At 18.1% G+C, this 21,437-nt stretch overlaps 1 pseudogene; it reads right to left on the bottom strand.

The window, feature by feature from the left end:
* Positions 1-7,213: 7,213 nt before the first annotated feature.
* Positions 7,214-9,605, bottom strand: LOC111313242 (ATP-citrate synthase alpha chain protein 2 pseudogene; annotated as a pseudogene).
* Positions 9,606-21,437: the final 11,832 nt, after the last annotated feature.

Raw genomic sequence — 21,437 nt, 5'->3', positions numbered from 1 at the left:
TTAATATAAATTTAAATTTATTTAAATTATAATTAAATTTAATTATTATAACTTAGAAATATTTCATAATTTATAAATTATATTATATTATCTATAATATACAAAAAAATATTAATATAAAGTATTTATATTATTATAATACTATAATATAATTAATTATAATTGTTCTATACCAATTGAAATAATAGATATATTTGTTATTTTTTATATTAACTTATCTTTTATATAAGTTATATTAATTTATTAAATTTGAATTTTATATTAACATAAATATTAGTATTAATCTTTATAGACTTAATAGTTATAATTTTAATAAATCTTGTACTTATATATAATAGTAATTATATAATGCTAATTTGGTTAACTATTTTAATAACCATATTAATAGATAGTTATGATTATTTGAACAATTATCTATTTCAAATAAATATGACCATTTGTTTTGTCATAAAACAAATATTTTTGTTCATATAAGTTTGTTCTGGAATAAAGTAATACTAATCTATTAATATTTCAAAAATTAATAAGAGATTTAAAAAATAAATCTATTTATCAAACTAGTTCAAATAGTTATTAATGCTTATTTGGATTAAACTAATACTAATTTATTAATATATCAATAATTAATAAGTAAAAATTTTTAAAAATAAATATGTTCACCGAACTAGATCAAATAATCATGAATATTTGATTAATTATCTATTTTAAATCATTATGACCTTTTGTTTTATCATAAAAGAATTGTTTTAGTTCATATAAGCTTATTCGAAATAAAATAATCTGTTCATACAAGCTTATTTGGATTAAACTAATATATTGACAATTAATAAGTAAAAAATTTTAAAAATAAATATATTTACTGAACTAGATCAAATAATCATGACTATTTGAATAATTATTGTTAGCTCTTTAGGTGAGATAGCGATAGAGAAATCAAACACAATAATTTATAAAGGTTCGGTCCTTCTCCACAAGACACCTACGTTCTCTCTTCTTGGTTATCCACACCAAGGCTTCAATCCTTGAATTGAAAATACAACCTATCTTTTTCTTTCTAAGGCTTAAGATAGAAACATCTACCCTTTGTAGTATTTTACTCAATCTTACTACAAAGCTCTCAAGAGGATACCTTACCTCTTATTCTCTTCCACCCTTGTATAACAAAGATAATTTTGCAAACAATAGAACAACCTCTCTAAGGCTAAGTGTTTGCTAAGTTTAAGTACAAGAAAATGATGAATGAACAACAAATATAATTTGGATAAAATAAATACAAAGATATAGACTTTGAAGCTCTAAAAACTCTTGATTATTTGAGAGAATGAAAATATGGCTTGATGGCTCTGGCTCTCTTGATTCATCAATCTTTTTGGTGTGTTGGAGTGCGTAATTTATAGAGAAATTGAAGGAGTAGCCGTTAGGGATGCTTGGGAGAAGAAAATAGCCGTTGAAAGCATGAAAAAATAGCCATTGGTGTGATTCTGCCTAGACCCGATCTATCCCTTCCTTGAGGGTATCAATTAGTTCAAGTTTTAGGCCATTTCATGCTTAAAAGACACGACCTAATCGATCCCTTCCATGAGGGGATCAATCCTGCCAATGGTTGGGTGGTTGTCTTTTATTTTGCACTCTACTCATTAATTTGATCATATCTTGAGTTATATAAATCCAAATCACAAACCGTTTGAAGATTTAGAAACTAGAATTAAAGGGCTTTCTATCAAAATTAATCATCTAATTCATTGAGTATGAATTATAGTGAATTTTCAAAGTTACCCTTGTGCAGTTTTTCTAACAACTATAGAGTATCTAGTAAAAGTTCAAAATCTTTTCTTAAAAAATTTGGATTTTGATTTTGTTTGAGCCATTATAAAGTAGACTCAAAGAGCTTTCAAACCATATAAAATTTAAATATTAAAACTTTGTGAATTAATACAAAAAAAATAAAATAATTTCAATGTTGGAAAACTTTGTTCTTGTAAAACAACTTTCTTAAGTTAATCTATTTCTTAAAATCAATATTGTCAAAATTGTATTAAGTCCAAAATGAATAAGTTCACTTTAAAAACAACAATTGGACTTTCATTTAAGCTCAAATAAACAATCTTTAAAGGTAGATTTGGTTTGAGAAATATGAAAACAAAGAAAGGTTTGTTTAAGCTTTGAAAATCATATTATTTATTTAGTACCAAAATATAAAACTTAAGAACATGTACTAAATAAATCTTTTTCAAAATCTTGATCAAGCTTATTTAGCTTAATATTTTGTCATTTCAAAATAAGGATCAATTCAAGGCTAAAAATTATCTATTTCAAATTATTATGACTTTTTGTTTTGTCATAAAAGAATTGTTTCAGTTCATATAAGCTTATTCGAAGTAAACTAATACTAATTTACTAATAATCTAAAAATTAATGATAAAAAGATTTAAAAAATGAATATGTTTACTGAATAATTTTAAATAATTATGACTATTTGAATAATTATTTATTTGAAATCACTATAACCTTTCGTTTTGTCATAAAATAAAATTTTCTGTTCATACAAGCTTATTTCGAATGAAATAATACAAATTTATTAATATTAAGATAATTAATAAGTAAAAGATTTAAAAAATAAATTTGTTTACTGAATAAGTTCAAATAGTTATGACTATCTGAACAATTATCTATCACAAAACATTATGACTTTATGTTTTGTCATAAAACAATTGGTTTTGTTCATGTAAGCTTATTTCGAAAAAAAATAATTAATTAATTAATTTTTATATCAATTATTAACTAATAATTATTATAATAATATTTAACTAAATATTTACTAAATTATAATATTATAATTATAATAATTTATTATATTAATATAGTAATACATATTATTATTAATTTTATAAGATTTAGTAAATTAGTTAACTTATACAATTGAGTTATTCTAATACTAATAATATTAATTTATAATATCTGATAACTTTAATTATTAAAATTCGTATCATTATAGGTTTTTTATAAATTGTAATGAATTATTATCTAATATTTCATAAATGGTTAAATTAGTTTAATAATATTAATAATATTTATAATTTAATTATATATAATTGAATTTATATATAATTATTGGTATATAAATATTAAATTAATTAACTAATTTGTATACAAGTTTATAATTAAAATATAACTATAATAAATTTAATAATAATAAATATTAAATATAATATATAATTAAGTTATATGAATAATTATAAAATAAATATTTATTTATTATTATATATTAATAATTATTTAATTATTATAATTAATTAGTATTATTTATAAATTATAATATTTTAATTTTTATATTAATAATTTATTATAATAATAAATATAATATTATAATTATTAATTATTCATATAAAATTAATTATAATTAAATACTTATCATAATTAAATACTTATTTAATTGATATTAATTATATCATTATAATATATTTATAATAATATAATTATAAATATAATTAAATATAGTATTTAAACAATAATTAATTATAAATATTATTATTAAATATTTATTAATTATAAACTATATTATAACTAATATAAATTAATAAATATTTAAACAATTAAATAATATTTATAATTATTATAAATAATTATATATATAAATATTAAGGATTATTAAATAACGAATAATTAATTATATATTATATTAATCTTATTGATATTATTTAATAATGATTATTAAATTAAAATAATTATTAATTCATGTTATTTATTAATAGTTATTATAGTTATTATAGTATTAATTTGAAATATACTATATTTAATTATATTTATAATTATAATTATTTAAATATTAATTGCTAATATTAGATTTATTAATATATATCATATTAACATTATTATAATATTATTAATAATTTAAATAATTATTAATATTAATTTTTATAATACATTTAAATAATTTAAGTATAATTTATTTACTATCGTGGTATGATAATTCATTATAATAATTATGTAATGAATTAATTAAAATATAATTAATAAACTATTATAATAAGTTATCAAAAAATAATATTAAATTTATTAATTAAGTACTTATTAATATTCTACATTGTTCTTTACCCTCAAGTCTATTTATGAATCTAAGCAATTGATGCATTTAACTATCATAACAGGTTCTGTTCTTTACCCTCAAGTCTATTTATGAATCTAAGCAATTGATGCATTTAACTATCATAACAGGGTTCGTTAATTAATCTTTAAATAATTAAATTTCCAATCTTGAAATAACATTTAAATTCACGCAAGCTTATTTAAATAGTTATCATAATGGCACGCTACTATAGTCATTGTTATTTTTAATTGTTTTATGATAAACAAAGGGTTTACTTTTTTATAAAATTTGATTACTTAGTATTAGAATTTATTATAATTAATATATTAATATTACGTATTGTTATTAAATAGTCATAACTAATTTTATATACGTAATATTAATTGAATTATTAATAAACTATAATTAATATAAACAATAATATTAATAAAAAATTTATTGATATTTCATAAATTTTTTATTAATAAGTAGGAGATTTGAACAATTATCTATTTCAAATTGTTATGACCTTTTATTTTGCCATAAAATAATTGTTTCTATTCATACAAGCTTATTTCAAATAAAATAATATAAATTTACTAATATTCCAAAGATTAATAAGTAAAAATATATAAAATAAATTTATTTTTTGAACACGTTCAAAATAATTATAACAATTTGAACAATTATCTATCATTTTTATTATTTATTTTAATATTAGTTATGAATACACATAACTATAATATTTTATTAAAAGTAAATTAAAAATTTTATACTTATTATACCTTGTCTAAATTATAAAGCAATTATACTATTTAAATATAATATTTATATTTATAAATATTATGCTTAATATTTATAATAATCCTATTTTAGATTATACAATAATTTTGATAATACTAATTTTATAATAAATAGTAATTTATTAAATTAATAGTATACAATTTTTAGTACTATTATTAATACTAATAATAATTTATTAATTTTAAGTAATTAATTAATTAATTAATTAATTAATTATATTATGATAAATATAATATTAATCCAATACAATTAATATAATTATCTATTAATTATAATCATTATAATTTAATTAATATAATTATAATTAATTATATTTAATTAATATTTTTAATATTATTAATTTGAATAATTAATAAAAAATTTTGGGAGTTTTTTAGGTTAAAAAAAGGAATTCTTTTGAAAAATTTCTAGTTTTCGGTGAATTTTTTTGTGTTGGTTAAATTTTTCGACAAGTTTTCAACGCCGGTTGAATTTTCTAGCAACTTTCCTAGAATCCGATAAAGATTCTGACATCGATTGAATTTTTTAACGAACGTCCAGTGAACCTACTCAGATTTTGGTGACTTTTTCCAAAATTCGGTGAAGATTTCGACATTAGTTGAATTTTTTGGCAAACGTCTGATGAACCTACTCAGATTCTAGTGACTTTTTCCAAAATCCGGTGAAGATTCAACCAGAGTTCTTTAGTTTCTAGAAAGAAAAGGAAAGAAAGAAAGGGGAAGGAGAAATTTGAGGGGAAAAGCTAGGATTTAGCCTTTTATAGCGTCACTAAAATGATGTCGTTTTGGTGTTTAAGGAGACCCAGGATCCGTGCATTTTTCATTCGGGCAACCCGACCCAAAGCGCTGACTCACTTTTGACCCATCTCCAACTTTTGACTCTAGCCGAGCTAAGTCGCGAGCCATGCCTTGAGTCGTGCCGTTCCAGCCTCTTCCTGTGTCTGCAGCCTAGTCGCTTTAAGCCGCTCCAGCTAAGTCGTTTTGTTTTTTTGGTATTTCTTAAAAATTCTCATTTAATACTCAAAAATTCTTATTTAAGACTCAAAGATTCTCATTTGAAGATTTCTTAAATATTTTCATCTAAGACTCAACGATTTTTATTTGAGGGTTCACAAATTTATCTTAAAAGACTTCATCCAAAGATTCACGATTTTTTTCTAGATGGCTTTTCAAAGTCAAAATTTTGTATGTAATAAATGTCATGTTCTCAACCATGAGTCAAATGTTTGCTGCATAATGCAAATGCATGGCCAAACCAAAGTTTTAAACATTTTCCAAACAACAATGCAAATGCAATGCATGTAATACGGATGTCACTGTCATAAAATTCTAATGTGGTAACATGGTTCTCAAGTCCCCATCATTTCACATTTTCCCATTTTAGCTTCTCAGCACTTTAGAACAAGTTTCATCAACTGATCTTCATCATTTTCATCACTTGATCATCATTCATAGGCTTCTCAGCATTAGCAAGTTCAAAACAAGTTTCGTCTTCCATCATTTGGTGTCATAATGTCTAGATCCGGAGATCCATTGCTAGACATTGACTTGAAGGAATCGCCACCAATCTTTTTTATCTAAGTGCGATTGGTCACTTAAAGAATCTATCATTTTAAAGAACACCTAAGCCTAAGGGGTCTCTAAAAGAATAGGTTCAGGCCTACTAATCAGAACAGGGTTTGGGAGTACGGTTACGTATTAGAAAGGTTATAGCACCCTCACAACGCCCATCGAAAGATGGTACCAATTTAATTTTGTGTTATCCAATAAGCCTTAAAAATTTACCAAGTAATTATTATTGAAAATTATTCTCAATTGACTCTAATGCTTTTAGCAGAAAATTGAGAAAATTTCCTCACCTAAAAAGTATGCAAGGAGACTACTATTTTACTTATAGAGGCTCCATCGTCGGATTATTTAACATTAAAGAAAATTCAAGAAACAAAAAGGAAAAGAAATAAAAAAATGATTCAGTTTTAGATATAAATCCTTTTCTCTTCAAAAACTCATTGCTTTTGTACAAGGAAAATTGATACTTTCAACTTTTCCCCAAAATGTTTTACCGAAACTTTAATTTCGAGAAAAATTGATACTTTCAACTTTTCCTCAAAATGTTTTTTTTTTAAACTTTAATTTCAAGGAAAATTGATACTTTCAACTTTTCCTCAAAATTGATACTTTCAACTTTTCCTCAAAATTGATACTTTCAACTTTTCCTCAAAAACCTTTTTCAGAAAATTATTTTCAAAGAAAATTGATATTTTCAACTTTTCCTCAAAAATATTTTTTAGAAAACTTATTTTCAAGGAAAATTGATACTTTCAACTTTTCCTCAAAAATATTATTCTTGAAAATTTTATTTTATATTTTTTATTCTTTTTTTATTTATTCATGCAAAAAATATTCTAAAAAAATAAACAAACACATAAATAAAAAAAATAAAAAAAACTACAAAAAAACAAAGAAAATAAATAAAAAAAAATACCAAAAAAAATACCAAAAAAAAAAATCGAAACAGTTCGGCTGGAGTGTTAATGCGGCTTTGCTCTAGACACATAAATCAACTGAAAGGAACGGCTTCGAGGATGCGGCTCAACTTGGCTCGACGGCTCAAAGTGTCAGCATATATGATTCTAGCCCCACCTCCAGCAACCATTGTCCAGATACGCCCTTTTGGATTCAAAACAGTGAATTTCAAGGATGCACTCGTCTTTTCATCCAATGAATGAATAAAGCTTTCTGTTGGGCTCAAGGCTCTTCCAAAAGGCAGAGGAAGCTCTATGTTACCCCACTTATTGAAGTTCTTGAATGCAGCAGTGTCATCTAACTCTCTCTTCATATCCAGTGGGTATGGTTTTCCATTCACCAGCGTAAATGGACTCATCTCTAGAAAGCTGAAATCGAGATCTTGAAAGATAGAAAAGACAGCCATGATGAAGTCACCAATCTTCCCTCGAACTTCAAAAGGAAATGTAGCTATCAATGGCGAGCACGTCTCGAGGGTCATAGGTTTCTCAGATGAAAGAAAAATGGTCTTAACCTTATCCTAGTTCTCTTCAATTGCCTCCACATTCTGAAAAGCTAATGGTTAAGCTAAGCCTTTCAGAGACTATTGAAAGGTAATACTCTTGTTCATGAGGGACAAAAGGTTCAACAATAAAGGTGGTTATAAGAGCTTCGTAACCACCTATATCAACTTCAACGCCAAGGTGTGCTTTGACGAATTCAGCAACTTGAGCAAGATCTAAATTGAGAGCAACCAAGCCACTTTTTCCACGCTTTTCAAACAACATATCTGGCTTGACAACCAATTTGGTGGATGGAAACCATGGTTCTTGGTTTGCTAACTAAGTGGAATCAGCAGATTGTGTCACTTGGGTAGAGCAAATCTGGAGATGAATATTAGCTAAGCATTTGAGGTGCTCTTTCAAAAGTCTCTTGGAATCGTACTCTCTGATCTTTTTACAAGCCATTTGGATTAAAGATCTTAATACCATTCAAAGAAAAGAGATTGGTTAGGAGATGAAATGAACAGTTTCGGGATGAATTATCAATAATGGAAGGATGGCAAGGTGGAGACGATAGCAAAATTAGCTTGGTGGGAATTGGTGGGGCCGTGGATTTCAGTTTTTTTTTTATTCCAAAAGTAACATCAGATTGGATAAAATCATCACTGACAATCAACGTATGGTCACCCTTAGTTTCAGAAATTACATAGCTTTTGTGATCAATAACCATTGCCGATGAATCCTCATCGAAATCAACTCCATATTCAGTAGTAACGTACTTAATCAAATCAGATGCAGACACATCAGCTGCTACTATCAAGTCGTGACCTGAGTCAACGAAGTCAATCACCGCTGCCAAATTAAAGATCCACCAGACCTTTCGGTGAAAGAAGAAAAGAGAGAGAGACGGATCATGGGCGAGTTTGAATTTAAGGTTGAAGCCACGAGATTTCAGGGAGCCTAAAGATGAAGAAAAAACAAAGGTTCTTTCATTTTCACTCCTTTCTGTAGCAGCGATGACTTCTTCTTGGCTTCTCCTCAATGTGCCTTTAAATTTTTTGTAGCTTTTTACTTTTGTTTTTTGTGTTTCTCCAGTTGTTCCCGTGTTCTGTTGCCATCTTCCTTGCTGTAAATTACAACCATTTATAAAACTATGTGATTGAGTTTCAGTGCAATTCTGATTATCACCCAAAGCTAAAAATTAGCACCAATCCTAATCTTATTCTTTCAGCTTTTTTTTTTAAATTAATTAAATAATGGAAAAAGAAAAAGAAATTAAACAATAGATAGACAAAAAAAAAATAAAAAGGATAAATACAAAAATAAAAAAAATCTAAAATAAAAATGAATAAAAATCCCTACAACTGAGCTCAGATTAGTCTCGATTGATAAAAAAACCCTAGACAAAATAGGATGTCTACATTTGGTTACCACTCATAGGCTTCTTAGCACTAACCATTTTAGAACAAATTTCATCCTTCATCATTTGGTCACCACTCACAGGCTTCTTAGCATTAGCCATTTCAAAACAAATTCTATCTTTTAGCACTTGGTCACCACTCATAAGCTTCTCAGCACTAGCCATTCTAGAACAAATTCTATTTTCTATCACTTGATCACCATTCATAGGCTTATCAGCACTAGCCATTCTAAAACAAATTTCATCCTTCATCATTTGGTCACCACTTATAGGCTTCTTAACATTAGCAGTTTCAAACAAATTTTATCTTTTATCACTTGGTCACCACTCATAGGCTTCTCAACACTAGCCATTCTAGAACAAATTTCATCCATTACCCCATATAATTTAATCATTACTCATAGGTTTCTCAGCATTATCAATCTCAGAATAAATTTTGTCAATTAATCCATATTAGGTCATCACTTGACCATAACTCATAAGTTATGTTGACCAATCCATCACCATATTAATTTCTTGATCACATCATCCTTTCAGATTTTTGCCCTCTCTTCATTTTGTTGGCCAAGCCATCACCATATTCATCATTTGGTTACATATGCGTCTTTTCAAATCATCTTGTCAGGTTTTCGCACTCTCTTTATTTTTTCCTTTATCATCTTGGATTTCTTTTCAAAGGAATGCAAGACTCTTTTATGCACATTGTCATTCATTCATTATCATTTCAAATCATGATAATTATAACGTAATAAGATAGTTTCTCAATTTATTTTTGGGGATCTAAGAATAAGAGAGCACAAGGTGAATTGGGAGAAAGGCAATCAATGAAGAGCGAGTTTGGTACAAAAACAAATAGGGAAGAAACAAGTTGGATGAATGGTATATCTAAATAATGAATATTCAGGCAATTCTAAATATTAATCTAGGATTCTTTTTTAAAAACTCATTCCATTGACTGTCAAAATCATTTTGAGCTCAGCAAACTTTGTTTCAGCTTTGAAAGATCTTCAGATGTCTTTAATCTTCTATGAATTTGAGCTGTCCAACTTTCAATTCAAAGGTTTTTCTACTCAAATCGCCCTTTCGAGTTTTTAATTTGAGTATTCCTTTTCTCTCTTTTTACATTTTTCCCAATATTTCATTTTTTTCTTTTTTTTTTTCTCATTTTTCATCCATTAGTGATATCTCCCTTTTTCATAAAACAAATGTTTTTGTTCATATAAGTTTGTTTAGAATAAAATAATACTAATTTATTGATATTTCAAAAATTAATAAAAGATTTAAAAAATAAATCTATTCATCAAACTAGTTAAATAGTTATGACTACTTGAGCAATTATTTATTTTAAATCGTTATTACTTTTTAATAATTATTAAAATATTAATAATTATTAATAAATTTATATAAACAAAAATAATTAATATAACTATAACAATATATATGTTAATTATAATTGTAAATTAAAAGATTATGTTTAATTATATCTATTATATTTATCAAATATAAAGAAATAAATAATTAATAAATAATAATTAATTGATTTTATAATTTGGTAAAATCAAATAGTCATAATTATTTGAACTAGTAATATAATTTAACTATTTTATTAATTACTAATAAATATATGTTATTTATATTTATTAGATATAACTTATTCTAAAAATAGATTAAAAAATAATATATATTATAACAAAATCCTCACTCGCACAAATTATAAAATTATAAAACTTATTATAATTAATTATAGTAAATAAAATTAGTTATTTAAAATATTAATTATTAATTTATAATTGTTATAAGCAAGAGTAATTCATATAATTTTTTAATATTTGTTAATTATACAATGTAATTGTATAATAATATACTTGTTATACAAATATAATAGTTTTAATTTTAGTTTCAATTAAAATTAATATTGTAATTAATAATTAGTAGATAATAATTTTATTTCAAATGTTAATAAATTAGCATTTATTAATATAATATGTGAAATATTATTAGATATAAATTATAATTAAAATTTTAAAATAAGCCAATTACATTCTAGTGATTATTTAAAAAATGACTAATTTTAATACTATTTTTAAACATTGAAAAATTATAATGATCCAAACCAATTATAATTGTTAATGATTTTAATAATTTATTTAAAATTTTTAACTTGATACTTTTAATAAATGTTATTTGTTGAAAAAGTTATTAATAATCGTTCATAGAGTCTTAACATTATGTTATTAAACAAATCTATAAGTTATTAATAATATTATTAAAAAAATTATTTTATGACAAAACAAAAAGTCATAATGATTTGAAATAGATAATTGTTCATATAGTCTTAACTATTTAAACTGGTTTGGCAAACAAATTTATTTTTTAAATCTCTTAGTTATCATTTTTGGAATATTATTAGATTAGTATTATCACTAAAAATACTAATATATTTTCAATTAATTAGTAATTGAATGATTCAGTAACAAAATTATTTAAAAAATGACTATGTTTAATGCTAATTTAAAATAACTTATATATATAACTTTAGTGACATAATTATTTTGATTATTAAATTAATTATTAGTATCAACTATTAATTAATAAATTAATAACTAATTATATTAATTAATTTAGTTATTATTAATATTATTATCCAGTAGCATAATAATAATTTTTATTATATCTATTAAACAATAAAAAGCTCCCATATAATTAATTATTAATTATTAATTTTTATTATATATTTTTTATTATGATATATAGTTATTAATTATTAAATAAATTAATAATTAATAATTAATATATATGGGAGCCTTTTATTGTTTAATAGATATAATAAAAATTATTTAATTTAATTATATTATATAAATTTAATGATAAACAAATTAAATTAGATAAATTTATAAGTATAAATATAGAATAAACAGATAATTGTTCAAATATATAATATTATAATATAAATAATTATATAAATTATAATTAATTTAAAAATTGTCTTAATTATAATTTACAATTATAATATTAAGTTTATAATATTCATTATAATATATTACAATATTTATAATTTAATTTAAATAATTTAAAAAATAATATTTTAATATAAATATAATATATAATAATCTAAATTATTTTAATATTATTATATTAAAACTTATTCATAAGAATTTGAAATAAATAATTATTCAGATAGTCATAACGATTTGAATTTGTTCAATAAAAAGATTTATTTTTTAAATCTTTTACTTATTAATTGTCTTATTAATAACTATTTATAAATTATTTTTATAAGTATAACTAAAAATTAAATAATTAATATAATAGATTTAATTTATTTGATACATAAATATTATTACTTTCATGTCTTAACAATATTATCAATTATTGTATATTTATCAAATATATTATTAAATTATTCTAAATAATATTAATTATTAGTAATTAACTTGTTCTAATAATAAATATAATTACTTTATCCTTTTGTAATATTATAATTATAATTATTATAATTATAATAGATTAGAATAATATAGTATTAAATTAGTAATATTTGATAATTATATTATCAAATAATTAATTTATTTGAAATAGATAATTAATAGAATAAATAAAAAATTGTTTATTACTTGAATTTTAAATTAATTTTGCTAATTATATAGTACTATATATTAATTGAAATAAATAATATATAATTGTTGTTTATAATAGTAAATATTATTAAAATAGTTAATAATATTTTGAAAATTATTTTTTATTTAATTTACATAATATTATAATTAATTTAACTAATAAATTAGATATTATTATACTATATTTATAAATGAAGATTAAATAAAATTAATATTATTAAATATTATATTATATAAATTATTATAATTATTGTAATATTGATATATTATTATTACCAATAATTAATTTTAATATTCATTAATTTTATAGTATATTAATGAAATATTAATAATAATAATTATATAATTACTAATATAATAATATTATATGTTTATAATTATAATTAATATCATAAATTAAAATAATTTAAAATTGATAAAAAATAAAATTGCTTATAAGCATTTATTATATCTATTTCTAGTTTTTTAACACTAAATAATATTGATATTATTTTATTATTTTTAAATAAAAATTTATTTCATAATTATTGTTATTTTATATTTTGTATATAAATATCTAAATTGTATATAATTAATTAATAAATTTAAAATTAATAAATATTAATAAATATATTTATTCATTACAAATAAAAATATTCATTACAATTATATATTTCCAATTGTTATAACCTTTTATTTTGTCATAAAATTATTATTTATCTTCATACAAGCTTATTCGAAATAAAATAATACTAATCTAGTAATATTATTAAATTTAATAACTAATAGATTTAAAAAATAAATTTATTTATCGAACCAATTCAAATAGTTATTAATTAAAATATATAATTTGTTACTTATTAACTAATTGTAAATTATATGATTAAATTAATAGTGAAAAATTGCAGTCCATATATGGCCAAAGCCATTACAACCATGTCTTGCTCTTCGTTTGAATGTTCTTTAATGAAGCTTTGCAAAAAGCTCCTTGAAATCCCTTTAGCCATATTTATATGTTTTATATTGATTAATTAATAATATTAATAAATAATTTATTATATTTAATTTATTTAAATTATTATAATTTTATAATCTTATTATAAATTAATTATAAAATTAATATAAAAATAATTATTATTTATTAAATATTATATATTTAATTATAAAATTATTTGTTTAATAATTTAATTAATATTATTATGATAATTTATTAAATTTAATAATAAGCTATTATTTAAATTATTTTAAATTATTTTTAATTAATTATATTATATATAATAGTATAAATTATTTGTATATTTTTATACAAAACTTTAATTAAAAAGTAATGACTATAACTATTAATTTAAATAATTATTTATAATATATTTATTAATTCATTATATTAATTATACCATATCAAATAATTAGGTGTTGAAAATATTTATATATTTTTATAAATATATAAAGCTTATTATTATTGATAATAATTTATAATTAATTTATATTGCTTAAATTATTATTAATAAACCTGTATGAACTGAAATAATTATATTATATATTTATAAATATTAAATAATAAATTAAGTTTAATAATTATATTAAGTCTGTATAGCAACTTATATTTGTTATTATATTAGTAATTAGTTAATTTATATTACTTATTCAGAATAAATTAATACTAATTTATTAACATTTGAAAAATTAAAAATAACTATTAATTGTATTAAAAATTAATAAATATGTTAATAGATTATTAATTTTTTATTAATTAATTAAATTCAGTTTCAAATAATTTTAATTTTAATATTTTGCAAATTAATATTAAATATTAATTAATAATATATAATTGTTTAATATTTTAATCTATTAACAATTACTTTAAATATTTATAAATATTATTTATTAAATATTTTAATATATTGAATATAAAAGAATAATATTTAAGAAATAATAATTTATGACAAAAGAAATAAATAATTTTATAATATTAATTATTATTATAAATAGTTTATATAATAACATACTAAATTATTAACATAGCCATAATTATTTAAATAATTTAATCATATATTAAATAACAATTATAGATTTATAATTAATTAATTATAATAATTTAATATACTATTTTGTTATTTATTTAATTGTGTTAGTTATATTAATAATTATATTGTATTAAATTGTATTAAACAATTTGTAAATTATCAAATAATTTATATAAATTATTTATTAATTATAATTAATTATGAATTATGTTAAACATTAGCTTACTTAAAGATACAAATAATAATTTGAACATGATATTAATAATAATTAATGTTTAAATAATTAATTTAAGTTAATTCATTTATTTAATATTTATAAAATATTTAGTATTTTAATTTAATATAATTAAATAAGTAATATAGTATAAAATATTAATATGTTATTAATATTAATAAAAATTATATTTAATTTTAAATATAATAAAATATAAACAATTTTATACTAATTATTAATATAATTTTAATTTTAAAATTATACATTAAACAATAAAAATGAAATAATTTAATAATTAATCAATATACTTAAAATTTATTATTAAGTAATTTAATAAGAGCATATAATTAATATAATTAGTTATATTATAATTAATAAAATAAATCCAATTAATAATTAATAAAATTAATTATATTATATTATAATTAATTTAATTTAATATAATAATTATATCAATTTATTATAAAAATATTTAATGATATTTTATATAACTAAATAGAAACAATTAATAGTTGTAATCTAATATAATTAAATAATTAAATTTATTTATTAATTATCTTATATATTATTAATAATATAATAAATATAATATAAATTTTCAATTTTTGAATGTCAATAAATTATGGCCCTTATCTTATAAATTGAATATTTTGAAATATTTGGAGATTTAAATAATAAATATGTTTACCAAACAAGTTTAAATAGTTTAAATTATTAATTTAAATGATAATTATATTCCTTATAGTCTTAACTATTTAAACTTAAATTAGAATAATATTCAAATAGTTGTTTGTTCAACTTATTAATATTAATAAGTTTATTATTTTAAACTTATTTAAATTATTCGATAATTTAAATAAGTTTTATAAAACAATTATAAAACTTAACTTATATTAAAATAATTAATAAATTATATCAATATTATCTATTTAATAAATTAAATAATAAACTTATTTGAACAATTATCTAATTAATATTAAAATATTGAAAACTATCTATTATAGTTTTAATAATTTAATTATTACCATAATATTAATAAAAAATAATAATGGAATATAGTATTAATTTTTTTAAATAATAATAAATAATATTTAAATAGGCTTTTTATATCTAATTAATAAAATATATAATATTTTATATTATCTTTAATATTCAATTATATTCTAACTATATAATTATCTATAATTGTAAGTAAGAGATAATATTTGAAAGATAATATATTAATTAATTATAAATAATAGTTAATATTATATATATAAAACAATTATAATAATATTTATTTAATATATTTAATAGAATACTATATAATAATTAAAATGTTTATTATGGTACCACAGATGATTCCCAAGTACATAATTAATTATTTATATCATAAATAATTCAGTAATATTATTATATAATAAATATTAAATTATAGAATGTTTATAATAATATATTATAATAATTATATATATAAGGATTTAAAATAATTATATAAGTTTAAGATTATTTAATATTGTTTTATATAATATATAAAGTAATAGTAAATATCAATAATTAATATTTAATATTATTAAGTAAAATATTATTAATTCATTTGACTTAAATTCATATAAATTTATTAATCATATTATTGGAATTAGTATTGAATTTATATTTTAAAAATATTAACTTAACAATTATATAATTGTTATATATTATATAACAATTTAAGTATTATAATTTATTAATATCAATATTAATTATACCATATCAAATAATTAGGTTTTGAAAATATTTATATATTTTTATAAATATATAAAGCTTATTATTATTGATAATAATTTATAATTATTTTATAATTATTTTCAAAACCTAATTATTTGATTTGGTATAATTAATATTAAAAATTAATTTAATATTGTTATTAATATTAAAATTTGAGAATTATATTACTAATTTAATTAGTTGAGTCAATATGGAGAAAGTTCACCATAAAATCTATTGTTGCTTAATGCAATATAATTCAAATTCGGATACACACCAAAAGCTTCTGATATATTTCCTGTGAAGTGGTGTCCTTCAAGCCTAACTTTGTATAAACTTTTGCAGTTTTTGAAACTTGGTGGGATATGACTTGTCAAATAATTTATAAATAATAATTTATATATTATTATAATTTATAATAGAATATAAATATAGTATAATTATTTGATTAAATGACTATAATAACAAAACTTTTGAATAGTTCAATCCCTATTAACTTGTTAAATAATTATAATTAATATAATTAAATCCCTTAAGAAATTATTAATTATATTCATATAAACTAATGTTTAACATAATTCATAAACTTAATATATATAAATTATTATTAAATATTAATAATTTAATATTATTAACAATTTAATTATAAATAATTATAAATTATAATTAATTATATATGATAGTTTTTAATTTATTATATAATAAATTAATATATTATATATTAATATAATATAAATTAAAATAGTAAAAAATAAATTTATTATATATTAATATAATCTAAATAAGTTAAATAATAAAGTAATATTGTTTTAAATATTAAATATTAAATATTTAAATTTATTTTATATAAATTTAAATTAATTTATAATTATTATACAATAATTTATTACAAATATATAATCTTTTGTTTTATCATAAAATAATTGTTTCAGTTCAATAAAACTTATCTAAAATAAAATAATATTACTTTATTATTATTTTAAAAATTGAGAAGTTGGTAAACAAATTTATTTTTTAAATCTCTTAGTTATTAATTTTTAAAATATTATTAAATTAGTATTATTTTAATCCAAATAAGCTTGTACAAACAAAATAATTGTTTTACGACAAAAGAAAAGGTTATAACGATTTGAAATAGATAATCATTCAATAGTCTTAACTATTTCAACTAGTTCAACAATTAGATTTATTTTTTAATTTTCTTGGTTATTAAGTTTCAGAATATTATTAAATTAGTTTTATTTTATTCTGAATAAAATAGTATAAACAGAACTAATTGTTTGATGATAAAATAAAAGGTTATAATGATTCGAAATAGATAATTTTAAAAATAGTCAAAACTATTTGAAATGGTTTGGTAAGCAAATTTTCTTTTTAAATCTCTTATTGATTAATTTTTTAAATATTAATAAATTAGTATTATTAATGATATTAATAATGATTTATTTTAATAATTAATTTTAGCCATAATTATTTCAAATCAAATTTACTTATTTAATATTTATATCAATTGATTAAATAAATATATATTTATTAATATTAATAAATTAATATAATCATTAATAAATTAAATATTTAATAATTAAGATTTTATATATTTAAATTAATTTATATTAGTTAAATTAATATAAAATTAAATAATACAGTTAATAAATATGGTTATTTGATATTATTAAAATCAAATAATAAATTTAAATAGATATTATAACTATATAGATTATACTAAATTATATAATCTATACAATTATTAAATTAATTAAATAATAATTAAATATTTAATTATTAATAATTAATTATTAAAATTACTAGTTATATTTAATACTATAATATATATTAATTTTAAATATTAAATCTAATTTATTGATATAATTAAATCAAATAGATTAATAAAAGTTAATCTATACAGTTAATAACTAGTAAAAATATTATAACTAAATAATATTAATTTAGTATAATCTATTATGAATTATATTAACTTATTAATTAATCTATATAATTAATAATTAAAAATATTATAATTTATTTAAAAAAATATTTTAATATTTTAATAATTATTTTAACATGAAACCAGTCATATTAATTATCTTCAATTATCTTTAATATTAATTCTCAAAATATTAATAATATTTATTTATTCAAATAAATAAATATTTTTAATTTAATTACTATTTGAATTAAAATACTTAATTATCTATTTTAATTGTAATTATATAACTATATTTTTTATTTAATATTATATAAAATATTTAATTTAATAATTAAATTAATTTAGTTATTAATATTTATAAATTAATATAATATTTAATTATAATATTTAAATATTAATAAACTATTATTAATATATAAATTTAATAATAGTTTATTTAATTATATATAATTAAATAATTATTACTTAGTCATAAGTAAAAATCTAAGTGATTAAATAAATGACCTTTTGTTTTGTCATAAAGTAATTGTTTTTGATCATACAAGCTTATTTGAAATAAAATAATACTAATTTATTAATATTTCAAAAATTAATAAGAAATTTTAAAAAATAAATTTGTTTACCAAACCAGTTCAAATAGTTAGGACTATTTGAACAATTATCAATTTCAAATCGTTGAGATATTTTTTGTCATAAAACAATCGTTTTCGATCATAGAAGCTTATTCGATTAAAATATTACTAATTTAATAATATTTCAAAAATTAATAAGTAAGAGATTTAAAAAATAAATTTGCTTGCGGAACCAGTTCAAATAGTTAAATGATTAGAATAATTATCTATTTTAGATCGTTCTTACCTTTTGTTTAGTCATCAAATACTTGTTTCATATTTTACAAGTTTATTTAGAATAAAATAATCCAAATTTATTAACATTTGAAAAATTAATAAGCAAAATATTTGAAAAAATAAATCTGTTTACCAAACAAGTTCAAATAGTTATGGCTATTTGAAAAATTATTTATTTAAAATAGTTATGACATAAAATAATTATTTCAATTCATAAAAGCTTATTTAAAATAAAATAATACTAATTTCTTAATATTTTGAAAGTTAATAAGCAAGAGTTTTAAAAAATAAATTTGTTTACCGAACAAATTCAAATAGTTACAACTATTTAAAATAGCTTACTCCAATCTTGAAATAACATTTAAACTCATTATAATTTATTATATGATTATAATAAATTATAATTTCATATAATAATGAAATTATATAAATATTAATAAAATATTAATTATTTTATATTTTATTAAATTTATTTATTATTGTAATGCTAAATTCTTTCACTTTCTTAAAATTGTTGGAGTTGGGTACAAAGCCAAAGCAGAACCTGAAAGATGGCTCTTATTTCTCAAACTGGGATACAGTCATGCGGTTGAACTTATTTTTTATTAATAAGTGGATCTAAGAATTCAATATTAAATTATATTTAATATAAATTATTAAATCTAATAATTTATTTGTACAAACTAGATTAATTAAAACAATTAATGGATATTATTAATTAATATTAATAATAATTAGTTACTAAATTAATTATATAATAAGAATTTATATTTAATAAATTATTATAATTAATAAATTAATTAACAATATAATAATATCATAAATAGTAATTTATTAATATTTAATAATTATAATTATCATTATATTTAAAGCCTAGTTAAGACCTTTTCAAATCCTAATCGTTAAATTAGTAAAATAAATTATTGTAGTAATTTATTAAATTATCTATTACTTTATATTTATAAATAATTTAATAATTTAATAATATTAATTATAATATTATAAGTATTATAATATTTTATAATTAATTAATATTATAAAATTAATGATAAATTAACAAGTGACCTGTTATATTAAATAGTATTCAATTTTAATAATAGTAGTAATATTTTAAAAATTATTTATTAATCAAATAGTAAAATAATATTATAGTATTCAAATATATAAATATATATTATATATTCTTGTAAAATAATATTAAATATTTATTGTTTTATATTATAATGAATGAGTATATTTTTATATAAAAATAAACAAGTATAAATATTTAATCTATTATCAAATAACGGATAATTATTATTACTAAATTAATATAACAATAAATAATTAATAAATTCCTTTTGATCAAAGTTTATAATCAAATTTTTCAATAATTATAATATTAAAATCAAAATTTATTGCAGTTATTTGATTATTATAATGTATTACAATTTAATATAACTATTAGTTTAAATTTTTTTAAAATATTAATAAAATAATTTTATAATTATTATTATAATAAATTAGTAATTATTATAATTTAAATTTAATATAATTGCTTCAACTCATACATACTTATTCGAAATTAATAATTATGTTATATTATTTCTATATTAGTAATATATCAAATAATAATATTAATTATATAATTTAAATATAATACTATAATTAATATTAATATAGTTAAAATACTAATCTTAATTCATGATTACAAATAATTATTTAACTATTTGATAAAATAATCTAATTATATCATATTTATAAATTATACTAATATATTATACTGTGTAATTATATAATATTAATAACTATTATATATTTAAGTTA

The sequence above is a fragment of the Durio zibethinus genome, chromosome 13, assembly GCF_047325235.1.
Source record: "Durio zibethinus cultivar Kanyao isolate XHJ-2024 chromosome 13, ASM4732523v1, whole genome shotgun sequence".
Classification (NCBI taxonomy): domain Eukaryota; kingdom Viridiplantae; phylum Streptophyta; class Magnoliopsida; order Malvales; family Malvaceae; genus Durio; species Durio zibethinus.
This window is presented reverse-complemented; position numbering and strand designations above follow the sequence as displayed.